We start from the raw sequence: 23,507 nt of genomic DNA, 5'->3' as shown, positions 1-23,507 counted from the left end.
CTCCCCCACCTTTAGGTTGATGGAAGTATTTGGAAGCCCATGTAAAGATGCACATTTGGAATCTTACTTCCAGCTTTCCTGCTTTCCTGTTGAAGGCACAGTTCAGAGAATCAGCTTTTGTGAAAAACAAAACAAAACAAAACCTCTAAAGCTGGAGGCAGGTTGTTCAGGCCTAAAATCCTATAATCCTAGCTAGTCAGAATGCTAAAATCCACAGGATCTCGGTTCAAACCCAATCCTGGCAAAAACAAGTCCTGGAGATTCCATAATAACCAGCAACAAAAAACAGGGCTAGAGGCATAGCCCATGTGGTACAGCATTAATCAAGAAAGCAAGCAAGTTGAGCAAGTACAAGGCCCTAAGTCCAAATCCTAATGCTGGTAAAATAAGTAAATATATAAATAGTAAACACCAAAAAAAAAAAAAACCTACCCCTAAGGTATTCTGCACTGAAGGGACTTGCATTTCACTGTTTAACTTTAAATTTCAAGTACCCCATAGTAATGCTAATTTTCAGAATGTAAGTAAAAGGCTAGATTGTTTGCCTTGGATATGTGCCATGATTTCTGGATACTTGTATTTTGCAGAAAGGTTGTTGATAGTATTCGTGTTATTCTTTCTTTTGTTTTCTGAGATGTCAGAGGTAAGTGCACCTGTTGGATAAGAGGTAATTATGAACAGAAAAAGTGAACTGTAACTTCAAGACTTCAACTAAATTAAATTACAAACAATCCAACACAATTACAGCCTTTTCTGTGCTGTAGCAGGTTAAAAAATGAGCACTCTGGAGCAGTTAATAATGTTTCACACTCTGAAATAAATGCTATGTTATTAATACTACTAAATATCATTGAATATTACCTAACAGGGGTGAATGTCTGAAAGCACGCCACCTGATAGGATTAAATTCAACGGTAAATGTGATTAATGACAATATAAAGATATAAATGTCATGATTTTTTTCTGTTGTGTAAAGTGTGTGTGTGTGTGTGTGTGTGTGTGTGTTTAAAAGAAGAATGAGGCATTATCTTGGTTAGGAGAAATGAATGACTTGGTCTTTTGGGGAACTTAGAATATCTATCCTAGATGACATTTTGCTGCTTTTTTTTAAAGTCTAAATGTGTGATTCATATTTTGAAGTCTGTTTTAATTGTGGTTTGAAAAGTTGTTTGGCTTTTCATGTTGCTCTTCCTATAGGCTGAGAAGTAACACAAAGTGATAGGAGGCGCACGGTCCAGGGCCAGGCATGACTTTGTAGTTCTGGCTTCCTCAGAGTAGCCCAGCTGATTGGAAGCCAAATGCCCATGGTTTCAACATTGCTTGTGTTATGGGTAGAGTGGGGTGTGAACTGTTCCCATACTTGAAAAAAATTTCATACTAACAATTTTAATCAAATAGAAATTCAGAAGTGTGTGGTAATCTCCCTTAAGAATTTAGTACCTGTCTGATAGAACTGTAAAGGCATTTCAGAATGTCAATTAAATGGAAAAATATGCCTGGAATTGAATATAATTAAGAAATGTTGAAGTCTAGTGTCTTCATATTCAGACCCTGGAAAAGATGTTTTAATTAGTGAGCGAGGATTGGGACTTACTGACAGAAGGTCTCTTTCTTATGGCATGTTTCACTCATTAAAAGCTCATAAAGGCTTGGATCTTTTTAGCTGTTGGAAGTTGACCATTTGCCATTTTGTACTCCTTGACTTCGACAATGCATACTTGCTCTCTCTCTCTGTCTCTCTCTTTCTCCTTCCCTCCTCCCTCCCTCCCTTCCTCCCTCCCTCCCTCCCTTCCTTTCTTCCTTCCTTCTTTTCCTTCCTTCCTTCCTTCCTCTTTCTCCTTCTCTCCCTTTCTCTCTTTAAAACTTAGCAACTGATTTTTAGAATGTTGCTTTTCTCATTGACAGTGATGCCCATAGGCCAAATAGATGATTATCTCCTGACATTCAAGAAACACCAGAAATGATCTACTATTAAAAAATAGCCATTAGAAAGGAGAACTGTTATAGTGAAAGTCTTGCTGTAGCACCTTAGAAGTAATTTCATCTTTGTAACCATTCTCTCTACATTTGCTTTATTATTATTTTGTTCTGGTACTGGGGCTTGAACTCAGGGCTTGCTATCCCTTAGCTTTTTCACTCAAAGCTGGCACTTTGCCACTTGAGCTACAGCTCCATTTCTGGAGTTTTGGTGGTTACTTGGAGATAAAAAAGATCTCAGATTGATTCTCAATCCTCAGATCTCAGCCTCCTGAGTAACTAGGTTTACTGTTGTTAGCTACTGGTGCCCAACTCTCTCTATTATTTTTATCTGAAGTCAGAATTCACATTGAATTTTACATTTTCCTGTGTACTTTTCAGGTTTGTGGTTGATGTTTTTGGCTAAAAATTAGTTTTACTCATGATAGCATAACAAACTTCCCAGTGACATAGGAGACTGGAAAACACTTTTCTCTTGCTAACATCCTTGTGGAATATATTTCTTCATTAGCTGCATCCAGTGTTTATAAAAGATTAAGTGTACTGCACTGAGTAAAGGGATTGTTTGAAAAGGTTGTTCATAGCATGGCAAGGAGAAACACGGAATCCTGGAGGCTTTCTCACTTGTTTATGATTTAAATTTTGGTTGTCTGTAGTACCTTTATTAAAATGAGCAGTTATTTTTAAAGACTCCCCACATCCTCATCTTCACAGGTATGTTCTTTAACTAAAGCTGTTTAGAGTAATCATAGCAATCTATGCTGCCCAGTAGACATAGCAGATCATACATAGTCTGGTTGGTCTAAGTACACGTGACATTGTCAGTTCTCCTATGGTCTCTACTTTGTCTCCTTCTCCATGTTCTTGAAGGCAAAAGCACATTAAGAATGTTCTTCCTTAGCTGGGCGCTGGTGGCTCATGCCTGTAATCCTAGCTAATCAGGAGGCTGAGATCTGAGGATCTTGGTTCAAAGCCAGCTCGGGCAGGAAAATCTGTGAGTCTTATCTCCACTTAACTACTAGAAAACTGGAAGTGGCGCTGTGGCTCAAGTGGTAGTGTGCTTACCTTGAGCTAAAGAGCTGAGGGACAACGCCCAGGCCCAGAGTTCAAGCCCTAAGACCGACAAGAAAAGAATGTTCTTCTTGCAGCTTACATTCCTACTATGATGTACTGGGGTTCCTTTTCCCTCTCAACTGCACAAACATCTATTGTGGTTTTATTTTTGATGATGGCTACTCTTTTCATCTCTCTTTTTGTGCTATTCCTGAAGCTTGAACTCAATGTCTCTGAGCTTTTGATCTTTGTGTACAAGGCTAGCACTTTACTATTTGAGCCACAGTTCTACTTCTGGCTTTTTAGTGGTTACTTGGAGATCAGAGTTTCATGTACTTTCCTGCCCAGGCTGGCTTCAAACCACAATTCTCAAATCTTAGCATCCTGAGTAGCTCAGATTATAGGTATGGGGCCTAGACACTGGGTCTGGGTGCTGTCCCTCAGATCTTCAGCTCAAGGCTAGCACTCTACCACTGGAGCCACAGAGCGACTTCTAACTTTTTCTGCTAATGTGGTGCTGAGGAATCAAACCCAGGGCCTCATGCATGCAAGGCAAGCACTCTACCACTGAGCTACCTTCCCAGCCCCATGTACCCAGTTTTTGATAGCCTTTCTTACTGGTGTGAGATAGAATCTCAGTGTTGTTTTGATTTGAATCCACTATGGGAGACAGTTTGGAGATTCCTCAAAAAACAAAGCATAGAAGTTACCTTATGATCCAGTGGTCCACTCATGGACATTTATCCAAAAGATTACAAGTCAGGCTACAGCTCAACCATTTTCATTACTGCACTATTCACCAGAATCAAGTTATGAAAATAGCCTGGATGTACTTAAATGGACACCTAGATCAAGAAAATATAACATATGTATGTATATATGTGACATATATGAGACAAAGGATGTATGATTTGTCTCATATGTGATAGGTAGTCTAAATTATAACTATATAATCATGTCACCTACATATTTAAAAATGTATTAACTAAAGTATGGAATTTGCAGGGGAGAATTCCAGTGGTAAAACTTCTTTGAACAACTGATTTACAGTTTAACAAAATGAGTGCCAGGAAACTGGAACTGGTGTTGTGTGGTGGGGTGAGTTCAAGGGGTATGGCAGACAAGGGGAGGGAGGAAGTCAAATGCAATCATGTTGTTCAGTGTATATATGTGAAAAACCCTAGGAAAATTGAAGAGATGGGGGAGAATGATGAAAGAGGTGGCATGGGTCAAGATGCATTGTCTCACAAACTAGCATGTTGAATTGAAACCCTTTATACAACTATTTAATAACAATAATAAATTATATAAAAAAGAAAATGTTCTTGTTACCTTAGAAACATTTTTACCTAGTACATATTAAAGAAAGGTGGCACCATGGCCTTTAAAAGTTAGCTTTCTCTGCAGATGGCATTTACATAAGTAGGCATAAAACAGAATATAATGTATGTGTGATACCACTCCCTGAGATACTGAATTAAAGTAACATCATTTGCTTAGAAGTCCTGGATTAACAATGGGACAGTAATGCTTTCCATTTATATTCAGGAGACAACTGCTCTGACGTGATGAGGACATTGTACAATCTAAGCAATTGAATGGGAATGCAAGATGAAACCATATTATAAGTCCAGAGCCATTTCTTAGCTCTCTTGATTTAACCAATAATTAGATCAACTTTTCCTTTGGAAATATAGGCTTTGTATGTGAAATTGGAAATGTGGGCTTTGTATGTGAAATTACTTACATTCATCATTATATCCCCAAGTTACACTCAGTAGGGCACATATTCTGTTTGATTTATGCTCTGTATTTTGGTTAAACAATAGGACTTACACCATGCTCTACCTTCTCTCCAAAGAGACATGGTTGTGGTAAGATGCAGGTTTGTTGTGAGATCTGCCATTTTCACACAGCTATTAATATCATAATTATCATAATCAAGAAAATAAGCCAGGTTGTGTTGTTAAATGTTGTATATAAACCATATTTTTTGCAAAGTAAATCACATATTAAACGCCTTCAGTTAGGCAAATATGGCTATATATGAAGTAGATTCTGTACAAATGTCTTTTATAAAGTAGAGGCTATTTTGTGTCCTCAATTCACAAAGGTTTCTGCTCTGAAAGTGCCTCAGTTTGGTTAAAACTGGCCTGAAGCTGTTGCACCCCAAGAATGACATTATAAGCTCAAACTGACCACTAATTACCCGTGAGGAAGAGTTGTATGGGACTATCCTAAGGCAGAGATAGAACTAATGGGTGTTTCCTAGGGTATGACTGAAAGAGGAAGTTGGTTCAGCTTTCCTGACCTGTGGTAGACCTGTATCAGGATGCAGGAGCATCTCTTAATGGTATGTTCTTTTTGTGTAAGGAAGTATAGAGCACAGAACTATGAGGGCTATTATTACAAGGATCCTTAGGACATTCGCTCATTGGTATTTTCAAAATAATTTGTAAATACCTGTGACATGCCGACTACTACACTAAATGACTGTCAACACATCTCATGAAAGATTATAGTATTCAGAATATTTTGAGATTTGGAGATTCCCATGAGGGCTGCTAACCTGGTGCTGACCATGGTGGGCATCAGATTCCTGCTGTCAGTGTTGGATACAGTGTCTGTAACATGACAAGCTTGACAGTATATAAACGAATCCAACAATTATCTGGTAGCTGGTCATGGAACAGATTTAAATGCACAGCTTGTGAAATTCCAACTTCTTCTCAATTACACTGCACTGTGTTCATAATTTGTGGGGTAGACTGTTAAAAATCTACAAATGAACAGGTGGGTGTCCTGGGAGTGTTGTGTTACACAACATGTTCAATAACTATTTTCTTGAATGAATGGGAATTGCAAGAGGCTGTGTCTGTCTTTCAGATACTTTGTCACTCTGTGAGCGTAACAAAAAAAATCTCATTAACACTAAATCCATGGGAGCATGAGAAATATGTAATGCTCTTAATTTCTTATTAAGTGATTTGTGTTTATTGAAAATTAGCTTGAAGGTACACTGAACACAATTTATCATATTGGATTCAGGAAGCTCCCCAAGTTCTCACTGTGTTCAGAATTTTCTCACAGCTCCAGATTGCAATTGAGAGTTGGAAAAAGGGCATGCCATTTCTGGAAGGACTTACTAGAAGGAGAAGATGATGTAGATGTGACTTTTTCAGTTTAGCCAATTGTTTTGGGTCTGCATTGCTCCAACGCAGTTCGCAGTTTGCATTGTCTATGTGTCTGGGGACACAGGCAGGGCACGGGACACTAGCTCTAGTTCACAGGGACTGATAGAGGCAAGTGCAAATCCTATTTTTCCCTGTTCACTCATGAAGCCTGCTGAGTAGCAGCAGGCATTACAGACATTTAATTGTGAGCTAGGTATGCCTGGCACAACTCCAGCATCATGGTGGAACTAGAATTACACTAATCAGCTGGGATGTACTGTGTATTGATTAGACTTGGATTTTACTATGCAGAAAAAATTCCTTATAAATACTGGGGTAGTAATTGAGAGTAATTAAAAAGGCAGAGAGTTAATACCCAGTTTTTAAGATGAAAGAGCAGTTTGATCCTTTGCTTCCAAGCAGATATTGAGGCAGGCTGGAATGCTCTATGCGTGCTGAGTGTGAATGCTAGGATCAATGTCACCACTCTACTGGACAGAGGATGTAGATGACACACCGGTGACAAGTTCCAGCAGTTACTTCCTGGTGACTATCCTGGCAGAAGTTCTCTCCTTTGTTTAGGTCTGGGGCTTTTTATTTCTTATTCTTAGCTTTACTAATAGCTTTTGTTTATTATTAATACCCCTGATCAGCAAGGAATCCTGGTGATTCAGTGCAGATGAGGTGTGCTGGTGACAACCTTCATCCATGCCAGACTTGATCTGGAGTTCTAGGATGCGTGACACTTCTTATCCAAAGAGGACTTGGCAATCGTTGCTGTCACAGAAAATGTGTCATCTACAATAGGATATTTGTACATATTTCCTTGACTCCTGAGCCCTTTCCTTCATCGATAGCTCTTACTATAAAACAGATGCTCCGTGAATATTTGTCAGATGATCGAGATAGCACATAGATTTTGAATGCTGGGAGAATTTTGCATCTTTAGAAAATCATGCTTGGTAGAGTTCCAAATATTCACTGGGACCCTAAATGACAACTAGAAAGATGGGGAGAGAAAGACAGCTAGGATGCATGGGAAGAAGAAAGTGACTAAGATTTACAGGGAATCTGCGGATATCATTTTGATCTGGAATCCCCCATGCTCTCTGAGTTCACATTTTACAAGCAACAAAGATATGGCTGGGAGACAGCCAAAGTCATTACTGTATATGACAGGATTGGTAAGGCTCTTATAGGCAACAAAGATTCTTCATACTGGAAAAGAAAATGAGTAGAGACCAATGATAGGCCTTTAAGATCACACAGATTTCTCAGATGACTAAATAGTTTTCTTCAAAACCTGTTAGGCTAATTTTATACTCTAGTTTTTATATTTTGAATGTGAGATAACTTAGTTATTGAAAGACTCATATTTCTACCTCAAACCTTAAAGTGATATATGCAATGATTGCTCCAAGAATAAATTTAGATATACTTCTGCTAATTCCATGAAGGGAATCAAACATGGCAGTATGGTTAGATGGTCTGAGGTTATCTTGAAATTTTGTTTCCAGAAAATGTGCGCACGCCCAAACACACACACACACACACACACACACACACACACACACACACACACACACACACACCATAGTTACTATTTATTTTTGTACTGTAATTTGAACCCAGGGTCACCTGCATTTTAAGCAGGCAGCTCTACCACTTGAGCACACCCCCAGACCTTTGTTTGCAGGTTGTTTGCTTGTCTATAAGTTTTTAAGTTATGTTATTTTAACTGATGATACACAAAGTTGCAAAAGTATACAGGAGACATACTGCTCTGAATTATTTGAATAATAGCCATGCTGACAAGAACAAATAGTTCATCTGCAGTTAATTCCAGGAGGGCTATTTTTTTTAATTCTAGTTTTGTCACTAGAAGTATTAAAAAAAAGGTGGGGCAAACTAGAGAAAAGGAAAAGAAACATCTTGCTGATCAGCCAACATTAAATTCAAAGGAGACAACAAAAATGGAATTCTTGTCACAGTATTGATTACAATAGCTTATAGTTGTGTAGAACTTTTTAGAACTGAATCATCCACTTTTGCATTGGTTGACATCTCTAAGTTACCTAATTTATCTCCCAACAACTCTTCTGAGTAGGTGCTTTTCATCTCTTTCCTGATGTGAGAATTGAGATACGGGTGGCATAAGTGACATGTCCAAGACAGCATTGCTTAGTAGATGTTAGAGACAGGATTTTATCTCAGTCATCTACCTGTTTGGCTTGTTCTGGTTTCTTCTCAGACTTGTTCCCTACCCCCCTCCACTCAGTTACAGTGATCCTGGAGAAACTTCTCCAGACCACAGCTCTTTTCATCTTGGCAGAGCAGGCAAAACTTTGGTTGGAGTAGAAAAGTATCCTCAATTTTGCTAGGGTTGCTGTCTGTGTCTGAGGTGAAAATGATGAAGTCAGAGTATTATTTACATGACATTGTAATACAGAATGTTCTGCTCTTGCTTGGGATGGGCATAACCCCGCATAGCCCTTCTGTCTCCCTAGCATAGACCACGAGGGCTGAAGCCCCATAGCAGGTAAGCTGCTCAGTGTCACAGCTCAGCAGCAGACAACGCCTGCCAGTGTTGCAGCTCCTTTGCCAGCACAGTGATGGCCTCTTCGGGTTCTTGTCTCAGTAATTTAACCAATGCAGTCCAAGACGATGGGAGATAAGTGTGAAAAACTTTATTTAGAATAGAAGTATCAAGTTGGAAGGCCACTGCCACCGTTGCCCTGTCTAACACATATCACCTCCATCCTCTTTTCAGGGGCCTTCTCTGTATCTCTCTAGGTCTGAGTCTAGGGCAGTTTACACCCTAGGCTATTCTCTGATTGGTTGCCCTGATACAATTATGTTTTGGAAGGTGTCATTTTAACTCTCCTGAGTCATGGGGCCATTATGAAAACTAGAAAAGGGGTAGAGACAAGATGTTCCAAAATAATGTCTCTTTTCTTCTTTTCTATCTGGTTTTGGCTTGTTACTGTCCTGAGTCCCAACTAATTTACTTGTGTGTGTGTGTGTGTGTGTGTGTGTGTGTATTCATACTGGGGCTTGTCCTGCTCTTGTTTCGGTTTTTCACTCAATGCTGATGCTCCACTTGAGCCACAGTTCTTTGCTTGCTAATTGAAAATCAGAGTATCATGGACTTTTCTGTGTGTGTGTGTGTGTGTGTGTGTGTATTCATACTGGGGCTTGTCCTGCTCTTGTTTCGGTTTTTCACTCAATGCTGATGCTCCACTTGAGCCACAGTTCTTTGCTTGCTAATTGAAAATCAGAGTATCATGGACTTTTCTGACTGGTCTGTCTTCAGACAGATCTCAGTCTCCTGGGTTACTAGGATTATGGACAGGAGCCATCAGCACCTAAATACCAATTTTCTCTTTCATCAGAAGCCGAAGATTAAAAGAAAGCTGATTTGTTGCTTTAGGGCTTGGAAATGTGATTGAACTAAAAGAATCTGACTAAATGGCAAAAAACTGAAATGGGGAAACACAGAGGGGTCTCCATTCAGGTTCTTGTTGACTTCCTTGTAAAACAGTCCTTCCCTTTGCACTGGAGCAGAAACTCTCAAGGGTTTTGATGACATTCTATTGACAAAGTAGATCAGAAAATTTCTTATGGCCAGTGCCTGTGCAGAAAGTTAAGGAAAAATTAGGGTAATATGACTTCAGTTTTATGGCCAGTTGTGGAAGTGGAGTTGTAGTTTTAGACCTATCCTAGGGAAGAGGAATTGTCATTTTCGTGGTCTGCTTTGGGGAAATGGAAGAAAAGAAATAGTAAAGTGTAACTTCCAAAGACACCTTTTGGTTCCTGCAGTTCAAAGTACTTGACACGTCAAAGCATCATACTTGGGGTATCGTGTTCTGTGTCTGGATACTTCTGGAAATCTTGAGTGTTCAGTAGTAAAGCAGAGGCCGACTGAATGTCAAACTCAGTAGCTCAGGCACCCACCCTGGACGTGGAAATCATCACCAGGCCATTATGAGGATCTGCATCTTCCCAGAGTAGTTTTCACCACTTACTGACACCGACGCTTCAAATTGTTCCAGGTTTTTCACATGTTATCCTGGAAAAGAATGGTTTTATTCTCAGGCTGGTGTGTAGTTAACCATGGTTCCTTGTGGCATAGAAAAGGTGAAAAAAACAAAACAAAACAAAACCAGGTTGAACCTGGAAGTCAAAAATCTGCTGTTTTATGATTTGGGCTTCTCAACTGAATATAAATAAAATGATGCAATATAAAATGTGGAAAACTGCATTAGCTTGATTAGGGATCTTATTTGCATAAAAGAGTCTTTGAATCACAATTAGCCTCTGGCTTTGGACCCTGCTTTTTCTGCCTTTTCTCTTCTCTGGTCCAAGGTCATTACTAAAAAGGGTTTCCTGCCTTACTGAAATATTAATTTCATTGCCTGAAGTAGATTCATAATGTCTGGTGAATAACTTGAGATTTGATCAAAATCACTGAAGTGAGTTGTTTTCTTATTATGCCTTTGGAAGGATGCTGTAAGACTTTGAGAAACAGGCAACAAAACTTCCCTTTCTTTCTGATGTCTCTATGACACAGTATATTTCTATGTTCCTTGATAATTACTTCAGAGACACAAACTTAACTGCGTAGGTGGTGTGTTCAAGGCACCATGAAACTTTTTATTCTCATTTAATTCCACTGTGATTAGATTTAAGTTTGAATTGGATACATGATAACTCTGAAAGAGAAACGAATTTGTGACATTTGAAGCTGGAAACATTTTTGCTCCTTTTTCTTAAAACCTAGGTAGAAGACAAAAGTTACTATGCCATTTTTGCTTATTTTTTGATGCAACCTTGGCTGTATGTTTAATTTGATAGTGGATTAATAAACCAAAGTAAGGGCAGAGGGACTAAGCACCCTAGGCTGAACCGGATAGGCTTTGACTCATATTATTGGCATGTTGGTGTATATGCTGTGAGTATACATCATACAGATAACACAGTTGACATATACGGCTCACTTACCTAGTGTCACTTTTGTAAATATCTTCCCACCAATATTTTATAGCGCTTTCTCGTTGCTCTTGCTCAGGGGTGACTCAGTGTCTCCTTGTAAACTCTTTTCCAGTCTCTTTTCCAATGCACATATCGCCCTCCCCCATGGCTGGAATAATTTTTTCTTTACTTTTCAAAAAGCAGTTTGTTTAATGTCACAACAAAATAAAGCATGGATTAGAAACAGCATTGCAATTTCAGATTTAACGCCTCTGTGACAGCTTATTGCTATGCAAATGAGATTCAAGGAGGTCATCCCTTTAGCAGTTGCTTCAGCCCTGGTGTCTACTTGGTATGCCTTGGCCAAGCTTACCAGGCATTCATTACTCAGCCATGCTAGGTGCTTAACTCTTCGTTGGCTCCATCTGATGATGGGGTGGGGGTGGCAATGTCATTGCAGAGAATTCTTTACATCTCTTTCTGCCTCTCAGCACCCTAGATCCCTGAAGGAAGGGAATACTCACATTTGCAGGATACACTTGTTCGTGTGCCAAGGCAAGATTGGGGTGGCTCATTTGTGATGTGTTTCTTTTGCTGTATCAAGTATTTTTATCACTGCTAAGTAATGCATTTTTTAGACAGATGTTTGATTCATGTACATCTGTCTGAGGATTTCTTACAGATATTTAATAAAAAATATGGTCTATTCTGGTAAATAAAAATATAATACTTTAGGAGGAGGCTATAATGCTTGATAAGAAATGTACTCATTATCTTGCTCATGTAATTGTAACACCTCTGTACAGTATTTTCACAATAAAAATATAATACTTTAAAATTAAGTGGTCTGAAATTCAAATTTGATTTCATCTGATGTAGTAACGTGAAGGGTATCTGATTTTGGTTTAGTATAAATCACTGACCTTCACTGAATACTGATTACAGCTGATACTCCATCTGTTTGTGTATTTGTTTATGCTCTAAACTGGTCTGATAGATTCAGGTTTTTTTTTTTTGTTTTGTTTTGTTTTTAGAAATATGCTTCTTTCTCTTTGATCCCAAGTTGAATGAGCCTCTTGCAGATTGAGAAATTGGATAACCTTGAAATAGTTAACTCATGAAGTAATTACTCCCTTAGTAATATTTGGGTACAGTGTATTTTCTTTACACACCTGCAGAGACAGAGCTGTCTAGACACTGAGCTTGCACAGCTAAAATAATTGCAAAGACAAGGAAAGCATTAGCTTTACTGGGCTACAAGAAGCCTTAGAAATGGGGGAGACATCATCTGCTACATGGTAAGAATTACAATGATGACATTGATGGAGGGGGTAATTTGAGCCACATAGTGTCAATGTGGAATTCTAGAATTAGGATTGGAGGCTTCACAAGGATTAAAAGGGCATCTCTGGATTCAAGTATTAAATCAAACACAAAACTATTAACAATGCTGTGTTAAACCTAGTACCTTTCTAAAAGTGTCTTATATGAGACTTGTGGTGGTAAAGTACTGCTCAGCCATGTGATAATGACAGGGTACTTTGAATTCTGCTGAGAGAAGCATTACTCCTTCATGATTTTGATGTTAGTCATTAGAAAACTGCTCCTTGTGGAAGATTACTTAAATGGCTGCATAAGCACAACTTGCAGAATAAAAGCTTGGAAATACCTTTATGCCCACCTCCTATTGTTTCTTACTCATGCTTATCCTTGGGGCCCTATTCAGGGGCTGGCTGCTTGGTGCTAGAAAGGTAAAAGAGATAAGTAAAACATTACCTTTATGGACCTAAAATCTGGAGAATGAGATCAGACCTACTATCAAAAGGGAAAGTGAACACAGGCATGGCCGAGCACCTGTGTAATCCTCCAGTTGTAATGGAGACGGTGAGTGGTAGGATGCTGAATTCTCCAGCCTAAGGTGCATAGGCACTCCCCTTGTTTCAAAATAACTAGCAGAAAAATAAGTGAAAGAATGAGAGTGTCATTGCTGCAGCGCAAGTGCACTGCACATTAGGATGTGGAAATGGTTTCTAATTTGAATGTTGGGTGAGCTCTGAGTTGTTACTCCTCATGAATGGTGTGATATCCTTTTCCATGCTCATCTCATCTGGCCATGATGTTAGAAGGAAAGCTTATGTAGTGGGTGTCATCTAGGGAACGATGTGTAGTGTATGGCGGAAATGTTAGTTTTTAAAAAAAAAATTGTAGTGAAATCTTTTTTCTTTTAAGAACCCTGACAAGTTGATCTTTTGCGGAAACAAAGGCAATATGTGAGTTATAAATTTGAATCTATAAAGCAATATTAGAAATCTAAGAGCAGAGAACAGCTAGTTACATCCACTTAACTGTCTCTTGCCTACTGGTTTCATTCTCTATCCAAACCTAAAGATACTTAGTGCAAGACCATTTGAATTGGCAACTACCACTAATGATTAACACTAAAATTAGTTGAAGTCTGAATTGCATTTATCTCTGCCATCTTTGTTTCCATTACCGCAGAAGATTCAATTGCATATGTTCAGGCAGATGAATTATAATAGCAGTGAGTTTTTCTTTAGAGCTTTTTGAGGAAATTGACTTTGTTCAGCGTTAGATGAAAATGTTCTTTGCCATAGGCTTAATTTTAAGAAAGAAAGGTCTTGCTTTTTTGTTTTAGGATATTGTCTTTTTCAGAAATAGAAAACTGTCAGAAAATGTTAACAAAAACCACTAGGTAAACATTTTTATTTTCCTCAGTCATTGCTTTGAAATCAGCTTTGGAGTTTCACAGGATGTGGTGAGCAGACTTCTGCTCACCTTGTGGGTCAGGGTTAGCAGTGTGGAAGGTACGGAAGGGTTTCGTCATCTGCTCACTCTCAATGCTACCAGACCAGCAGAAGTGCTTGGTTTGTGAAGCATAACTTGATTAAATTTAGATACAGATCCCAAACCATGAAATTTCCTGAACTTTAAAACTACTGTAATCCTTATTAAAATATTTTACAATAGTAAGTACCAAAGATTATTGCTCCCTGCATTTAAAGGTTGATTTAGAGGCAGGAGGGTCCAACGTTCACGTACCACTGGACCTAGTACCCAGATCCTAATTTTTATTGGCTTGTTTGTTTGCCAGAAAAAGTCACCATTATATGTACGGGGACATTTGAAGCCCTGAGATTGTCCAGGGTGAATCCTGGAGACCAGCAATTCCCAAGTTTTAGTTGTTGTTTTACCAGTCTTGGTGCTTGGACTCAGGTCCTCGGCATTGTGTTCCCAAGTTTTATAGTGTCAGAATTAGGTGCTTGTTTTCCACCTCATAATTTCTGATTTTTTAGCTTTAGAGTAGGTTTGGGCTGCTGTTCTGGGCCTGCCCTCTGGGGGGAAGGGGGCACCGTGTGACTCTAGAGAGGACTGGCGCGCTGTCTGCATAGCACCTACGGTAGATTTGTTAGCCAGTTCCATATTACTACTACCTCATATTCCCTTGTAGCTTAAAGACAGCCATAGAAGCATACATAAATGAAGAGGTGAGACCAATGTTTCAACAAAACTTTATTGCAAAAATTGGCCATTGACTTTATTTGGCCTATGAACAATAATCTTTTCAACACCTGGCCCTAGAGTAAGAAAACGTGAGAGTAGAAGAACGCGTTTGAAGCACTGGGCTTAAGAACTAACCAGAGGAAAAGTGATCTGAGCAATCATAGACCCCTGAGGGGAAGAAGTGTCACCAAAGCCAGGGAATGGGAAATGATCCATGAAAGCATGAATGAAAGCACACATCCCTCTCCTCTGCTGATTAAGGATGTAGGAATGGGTGAAAGCTGAAAGAGGCCATTGGACTTGGCAGTTAGGGCATGATAGGCCATTTACTGAACAGTTTCAAAGGAGTGCTGGGAGGGAGGCCTCCCAGATGGCAGTGGCTGAGTGAAGGAGGTAGAGGCAGAAAGTTTTGAATACTCTTTCAAGAAGTTTGGCACTAGGCTGGGAAGGTGGCTCAGTGGTAGAGTGCTCTCCTTGCATACATGAGGCCTTGGGTTTGATTCCTCAGCACCACATAAGCAGAAAAAGCTGGAAGTGGTACGGTGGCTCAAATGGTAGAGCACCAGCCTTGAGCTGGTGTCCAGAGTTCAGGCCCCAAGACTGACCCCCCCCACCAAAAAATAAATTGGCAGTGAAGGAAAGAGGGGGTTGGGTGAAAGCTTAAAGAAGATGTTGGGTTAGAAAGGTCTTTATTAGGACAAGAAAAAAAAATCAAGTATATTTATAAGCAGTCAGGAAATGACCTCTAGAAAGGCGACTACAAACAAAATCTCTCCTAAGAAAATGGAGCCCCAAGACTTGGAAGCATGTACTGAGAAGGAAGCAGATGGACATAAAGGAAAGACAATCAGTTGAGTAAAGTTGTCTAAACAATCAGGATTGGATTGGAAGGGTGGATAGTACCTCAGATGGAGAACCATTGCCTTTAGGACACCAATCTATGAGTAGATAAGGATCAAAATATAGGAAAGGGGAAGGGAGAAGAAGGAAGAAAAGTGGAAGAGGAGTACAAGGGAGTACCCAAGTGATTGAGCAGGAAGTTAGTCCAGGGTGAAGTGATTGTGGAAGAAGGTAAGGATTTTAAGGAAATTGATGGTTTGGAGGCAGCAATGTGGAAGTGACTACACAGAATGTTAATAGTTCAAATAAATATCCTCTAGAGGCCCATGTGTTGTAGCATTGTTTCTCAGTTCACAGTGCTATTTAAAGATGGTCAAACCTTTAGGCTATGGAGCTTCACAGGAAGAAGTGATGTTTTAGGGGGTGTGGCCTTGAAAGATTAGAAAAACAAACAAACCTGGCCCCTCATTTTCTTCTCAATTTCCAGTCAAGATGAGATGATTGGTTTACTCAGAAAAAAGCTACTGTAGGGCTGCAAAGGTGGCTCAGTGGTAGAGCGCTTGCTTTGCATGCTTGAGGCTCTGGGTTTGATTGCTCAGCACCACATAAGCAAAAAGAAAAAAATCTGGAAGTGGCACTGTGGCTCAAGTGGTAGAGCACTAGCCTTGAGCTGAAGAGCTGAGGGACAGTGCCCAGGCCCAGAGTTCAGGCCCCACCACCGGACCAAAAAAAAAAAAAGAAAAAAAAAGAAAGAAAAAGAAAAAAGCTACTGCAATGATGTACAAAGCAAAAACCAATGGGCCAACTGAACAGAGTCTGAAATCTCCAACATTGTGAACTGAAGTACATCTTGCCTCCTTGATTTTTTTTTGTCACAATAACATAAAGCTAGGTAACATGGGAACAAAGTTTAGCAGGTTGATCTAATGACTTTATTGGATTAGAACATGCATGCTGCACTGTTAGGTATAAAAATTTCAAAACAGATGGAAGGCTTGTTCAGAACTGGAGATTGTCAGGAAATGTGGGTCAGATATCCATGAAGTGACATGACTTAAGATGCTCACAAATGGTAATTAAGAGAAGAAAACAAGGAAATAAGGAGACAGAGAAGGAAATAAAACCAAGAACATTACATTTATCTCAGGTTGAAGGATTAAAACTCTTAGTAAAGGTGTAAGTAGCTTTATAGGGAATTATAAGGGAGTGAGAGGGGTAAGCTTGGCAATTATTCAATATATTGGAATTTCTTAATGATTTCAGAGACAGGACAACTCCAAGGGAGGTGAAAGCCCAGGGTGTGGCTCTGGAATTGAGGTGATTGTGTGAGGTGGGTTAGTAGGGTAGACCTTGAGTCACGTTAGTGATCTTGGGAAAAAGGATAGGTCCTATCACATTTCTGCTTGCGTTAACCTGTGGCATCTGGCTGAGACTTGAACTCCATTTTCTCTTTTGATTGTGGTAGTGCCCCGAAGTTCTTGTTTGCTTTTGTTCTTGCTTGGTGTGATGTTTGTTTTCTGTAATGGTTTAAGTAGTTCATCATACATTTACACTCTCTTCTTTACTCACTCTTCATCACTCAGCATGAAAGTAAGTTCCAGGCACATGTTGTTGGTAACTTTGGTTTCTGTGGCTATCATTTCCAAACCAGAAGGTAGTCATTTTCTAATTTCCTCTAGAAAAGAGAGAGCAAATCTCACTCCCTGCAAAGCCTTACCAGTTTTTTAAGCACTGCTGAACATTCACAGGCAGACTCAACTCTATTATGGATGAAGTCTTTGAAAAAAGGCTTCCTTTTATAAAATGCTTACACTTGCCCATTACATTCTAGTTTCTGATTTCATGTCACCTGATTTCATGACCTAGATTACTTTCCTTTGCAAAAATGGCAAGGCTGGAGCCTGGTATAGCTGTGGCACACCTGTCATCCTAGCACTCCGGGATAATGTATAAATATTTAAATAAGAATGAAATTTAAATCAAAATCAAAAGATTTTAAATACATTGTCCAATGCTCCTATCTCTCATTTTAAAAAATCAAATCAAATTGAAGAAAGCTTATATGTAAGGCCCTATTTATGAAAGTATGAGGAAGAAGCATTGTAGGAGTGCTTCAAGATGTGGGATTTTGCAAAGGTGTGCGTATTTAATTCAAAGCACAGTCAACAAAACCAAAAACTGACAAATGGGATTAGAGAAAACTAACAATCTTCTTTATAGCAAAGAAAATGATCTAAGACACAGCATACAACATGAAAGTTAGTTCTGGAAACTAGAATTTATACAGAATTCAATAGAAAACCCTTTCAAGTAACTGAGTTTTCCAAAGATTCAAACAGCCATTTCTTCAAAAATGGCATATGTTAAAAAGGCTTAACATCACTAACCAGCAGGAAAATGCCAGTTAAAACCACAATGAGGAGCCATGTCAAACCAGTTTAAATGTTGTGATAAAAAAGGCAGAAGTAACCAATGCTGAGGACAATGTGAAGAAAGAAAAACCCTCACATTGTAGTTGGAATTTGTTAATAAAGCCATTGTGGATAACACTATGGAGAGTCATCAAAAAGTGAACAGCTAAATACCCTGAGATCTGGGAGGATGTGTAGAGGAATCAAAGGGACATCTGCAGCAGTGTTCACCATGGTGAAGATAACAGCATCCAGCTAAATGTCCATCAACTGAGAAATGGAAGGATGTGATATGAATCCTGCTCAACCATTAAAAACAGATGAAATCCTATCCTTTGAAAAATGTTTGTGGAAATGGAGATGAGAATGTGAAAATAAAATCCATGAATAGGAAGACAAATATCGCATGACCCCACACATATGTAGAATCCAAAATAGTTGATGTGATAGAATTTGGTAGCAAAGTGGTGGTTAAAAGACTACAGAGAGTAGAAGGGAAAGAGGTCAGAGGTAACAATAAGCTATAAACAAATAGCTAGAAGAGAGAATTTGAAAGTACCAACCATAAAGAAATGATAAAAATGACCAGTGATGAATATGTGGATTACACTGATTTGATCATTATGGAATATAGATGTAATAAATTGAAATATCACCAGTAAATATCTAAAACTATTTTTCAAACAAAATTTAAAATAGTAAGACCTCCAAAAAGTTTCTTTATAGAAGATCCATCTTTTCGAAGTAAGCATTTCTCTACTGTCTCACTCCTTCCCCTTTATCCTGTCTCTTATTATAACCATTTTCTTTCCTTCAGAAAAGAGAATTAGGTCTTAAATTTGTTTCTGTCATTGAGGTTCTCTCTCTCTCTAATACATCTTCTTGTACCAGTTGGAAGTTAGAGAGGATGGATTGAAAGAGTTTATCTTTTTAGAATTTGAATCAGCACATCATATTTTAGCTATCACACATAATACAAATATAACAGATCATTACTCCCTGCCTATTCATTGTGTGTGTGTGTGTGTGTGTGTGTGTGTGTGTGTGTGTGCGTGTGTGTGTGTGCATGCTGGCAGCAGGCAAGCCTCACACTGTCATTCCTCTTTTTTGTTCATGGCTGAGGCTCTATCACTTGAGTCCCATCAGCAGCCTTACTTGACTTTTTTTTTTTTTGCCTTGGCTAGATTTGAACTACGATCCTCCAAGATATTCCTCCTGAGTAGCTGGGATTACAAATATAAGCCACTGGTTGCTTATTCTTTTACCAGTGTAGAATTTTTAGAAGGAAATGTACATATATAAGGTAATAAGTGTTGGGGAGACTATTGTAGAGTGTCAGTTGTTATAAATATCTTAACTATTTTGCTAGAATGCCTGAGAGTTTTCCCCCTTAGCTACTTTGGTGCAGAAAAGTTTAAGCCAAGCTGGACAGCCACCAGATTCTGAGAACTAAAATATTAATAATAAAATATTAACAAGTTTTGAATCCCTACCCTATTCTTAAAATGTACATTGTTATGAAAAGTAATAACAATTAGAATAAAGAATAACAACAGATAGGTTGAACAGTTATAATTAAAGCATAGGGTCTCCTGTACGTTTTAGTAACCCATAGAGGTGGGTGGTTTAAATGGACTGCTTTAGAGAAGACAGTGACTGAGGGACAAAACAAGTCCCTGTAGGCTAAACATCATGGCTTATGTTTGTGATCCTAGCACTCTGGAGGCATTAGGAGTTTAAGGCCAGGACATACTAAGATCCTATCTTAAAACAAAGGGAAGCCAGGAACAAGTGGTTCATACCTGTAATCCTAGCTACTCAGGAGGCTGAGATCTAAGGATTGCAGTTCAAAGCCAGGCCAGGCAGGAAAGTCCCTGAAACTGTTATCTTCAGTTACCCACCAGGAAACTGTAAGTGGTAGACTACAAGCGCTAAACAAAGGGGCTCAGGGACAGTGTCCAGGCCCTGAGTTCAATCTCTATGATTGATATAAAAAAAAACAACAACAAAATAAAGTGAAGCAAAACATTTTAATGACCGAACAACATTAATGATCTGAAAAAGACATTAGATTCAAAAAACTTTAGGGCTATAAGGAACTGTAAAGCAAATCTGATTTTGTTTTTCATCCATCAGAAAATGAGGTTCAAAGAGTACCAGTGAACCACCCCCAATATCAGGTAACTAGTACAAGAATCCAACAGTCAGAAATTTGAATTCTACACTCTGCTACACAACTTGATTTAAGGAATTCAGTATTTTCAGCATTTCAGGCTGGATTTTAAGATTGTGACTAGCATTACTGAAGTAACTTACAGTGTTTGCAGTTGGTCTTTAACACATGGAAGCACTTTGATTGCATTACTGTAAGGCAAGCACAATTTTCTCAAGCAGTCATTGATATGAAAATGATCATCAAGGGGGAAGTGGTGGCAAGCCTGGGCTGCAAGTTCAGACCCATCACCTGTGACTCAGGAAAGGGAAGAGACACGTGCCATCCAACTGTGTCTCTCATTCATAAATCCTTGTTTATCAGAACTGGAGGCTTCAGTAAGCAAACTGAATGCTTTCAATCCAGGCATGTCAGTAATTGCCATCGACCAAGCATTCTGTCACACCTGCCAGCTTTTCTTTCTTTCTTTCTTTTCTTTTTTTCTTGACTTCATTGCATATTGATTGACTTCTTGGGTTTTACAGGTTCATAAATCACGTTCTTTTAAGAGGCATCTTGACTTTTGTGTAAGATAAGACTGAGAATCCTGGGAGAGATTGATACTCCAGTCCCTGAAACAAAAAACTTCATCTTGCCACCTTCACTTTCATATGCCAGCATGAAGCATCAAAAGACAGTATCATTACGATGGAACAGATTTTCAGAGGGAGAATACCTTATAAGAGCTTCCAGTGCCAGTAGCCAGCCTTTCTGGATTGGATGGAAACTGTTGCCTAGCACAAATGCAAGCCATTGGAGAGCATTTACAACCAGAAGATTGTAAGAAAATTGGAGAAGATTGTATAATCGCATAATCCAATATCCATTTTCCCAATAATTAGGTATTATGACTTAGTTGCAATGCTACCATTTTAGTGCAAAATAGGATAGCTTTTCATCTGCTTTTGAGGATTCCCTTCTATACTGCCTTCAGTAATGAATATGTAAGGAGGTACCTATGATTGCTTTTGCTCTGTGTAAATCTTAGGAATTGAATTTTCCTTTTTGTTTTGCTTTTGTTTTTGCCCTATAACTAGGATTCAAACTCTGTAGCTGACACTTTACTCATCGGCTGGTATGCACTATAAATTGAACCATGCTTCCAACCCAAGAAATGGAGTTTCTTTAAATTTTTTAAATTTTATTGTTTTTATAAAGGTGATTAAGTCAAGTAACGAGTACATTTCATTTGGACAATGTCACCCCTTCCCTCACTCTCTCCCTCTTTTCCCCTTACATCCCTCCACACAAATTGTATAATTCATTTTCAACATAGTGTCTACTGAGAATTATTGTTGCATTTGTTACAGTTTATGTTATTGCCGCATTTCTTGTTTATGAATAATAAGAAATGAATGGCTATATATAGAAACTCAAATGGCAAATAAATTCAATAAGAATTTTTTTCTATTTTAAGTACTTGAGTGTTTTTGATTATAGTGTAAGCCAATTCTATGACATTTTAAATACTTCCTATTTATAGGTAACAACTGACATATGAATAAGGGGTAATCTTGTATTTATGTATCCAAACATTTTTTGATTACAATACAAATCAGTTCCTATATGGAAACTTCTAAACAAATGTACAATATTAACACTTGATGTGCTTCTAAATAATAAGTCAGTCAACCTTGTAGGTTGGTAGTACAATAGTAGAAACAACACCTCATACCCCAGGCAGTCCTCCGTGAGAATTTAACTTGGAGTTACTTGGTTATTCCTTTCAGAATTGTATTCTGGCAGCTAGTTGACTGCAGCAGAAGGGCAAAAGAAAGCAAATGGCATTAAGGATGTCTGTAATTAATAGAACTGACTTGGGAAGCACTGGGAAATGGTCATATGTGGAAGGTGATATTTCTGAAAGGATTGTGCTTTGAATGAGAAACACAGTTGAGTTAAAGAGGGCTTTTATAAAGTGACTTCTACCTTAGTGGTTTGGAGCCCAAACTTGCATTTACCTGTGGGAATGTTTGAGGAATAGCTGTCACTCTAAATGGATTTTGCAAACACAATTTAAGGGCATAAGTGTGTGTTTTGCACCCATTGAGTGAAATGACATCTGTGCTCACAATGTTGCTACAGAAAGTCAAATCAATGGTGTGATGTGATAAAGATCACCATGCATGTAGTGTTGTGTTGAAACAGTGTAAGTAAATACACCACTCCAGCAAAATTTTCTTTAAGCTAGAATTTAAAAAGAAATTTCATGCCTTTCATTAATAATAAACATCACTACTAATTGAAAGCAGAAAACACCCTGTACTGTGCTTATGTGTTGTATAAAATGTGTCCCGGGGAAGCATCGGGGGCATGGCTCCAGAGCGAGGGTACCTGCTTAGGAAGTTTGTACTTGCTAAGGCCCTGAATTCAAACCACAGTGCCACCCAAATAAGAAAGAAAAGAAAAGAAAAGGGAAGAAAAATGAAAAGGTATGAATGTAGAATGTCGAAGGTGCATTAATTAGATGGGTACCATTGGGAGTGAGAGAAAACAGAGTCGCTAGTGGGAAGTGGAGGGTTGAGTATGATCGAAGAACATTATATGCATGCCTGAAAAATAGAATAATGAAATTCCTTAAAAGCTATTAAAAGAGTAAGATAAAGGAGTAGAGTATGAATCTGGTCAATGTACAGTATATACAGATTGGAAATATATAAAAGACCACTTTTGTATCTGGATCAATGTCACCCATTTTATCATTTTCCCTTATCTCTCTCCCAACCTCCCCTCAAGATCAAGATGTGTTGTATTGAAAGTTAATATGTTGCATTAAAATCCCTTTGTACAACTTCTTAAAGATAATTTTAAAAAAGAAAGAATGTTTTTGTATAATTGCTGTTTGAAATACCCTGGGGTCAGATTGTAAAATCAAAACAATTTGCATATTGTAAGATAAGCTTTTTTTCTCCTCAAAATTATCAGTCCCTGCCAGGCACTGGCGGCTTCTACTTATAATCATAGCCACTTGGGAAGTTGAGATCTCAGGATCACTTATAATCATAGCCACTTGGGAAGTTGAGATCTCAAGATCATGTGAAGCCAGCCCAAACGGACAAATCTGAGCTACTCTTATCTCCAGTTAACCAGCAAAGAGCCAGTAGTGCATCCAATTCTGTGGCTTAAGTGATAGTGTTGCAATCTTGAATAAAAACACTAAGCAAGAACTAAACAAGAACTAAGCAAGAAGCCCTGAGTTCAAGCCCCAGTGCTGACACACACATAAAAAAAATAAATGAAAAAAGGAATAGTTATCTTGGGGAAAACTCTGTCAGAGAACCGTCTTTTTCTTAATCTTGATGGTTATTTACTCAGTTGTAAGCACTATAATGGACACTCCCCTTCCCT

This window comes from Dipodomys ordii, unplaced genomic scaffold (genome assembly GCF_000151885.1).
Source record: "Dipodomys ordii isolate 6190 unplaced genomic scaffold, Dord_2.0 Scaffold114, whole genome shotgun sequence".
Taxonomy (NCBI): Eukaryota; Metazoa; Chordata; class Mammalia; order Rodentia; family Heteromyidae; genus Dipodomys; species Dipodomys ordii.
This window is presented reverse-complemented; position numbering follows the sequence as displayed.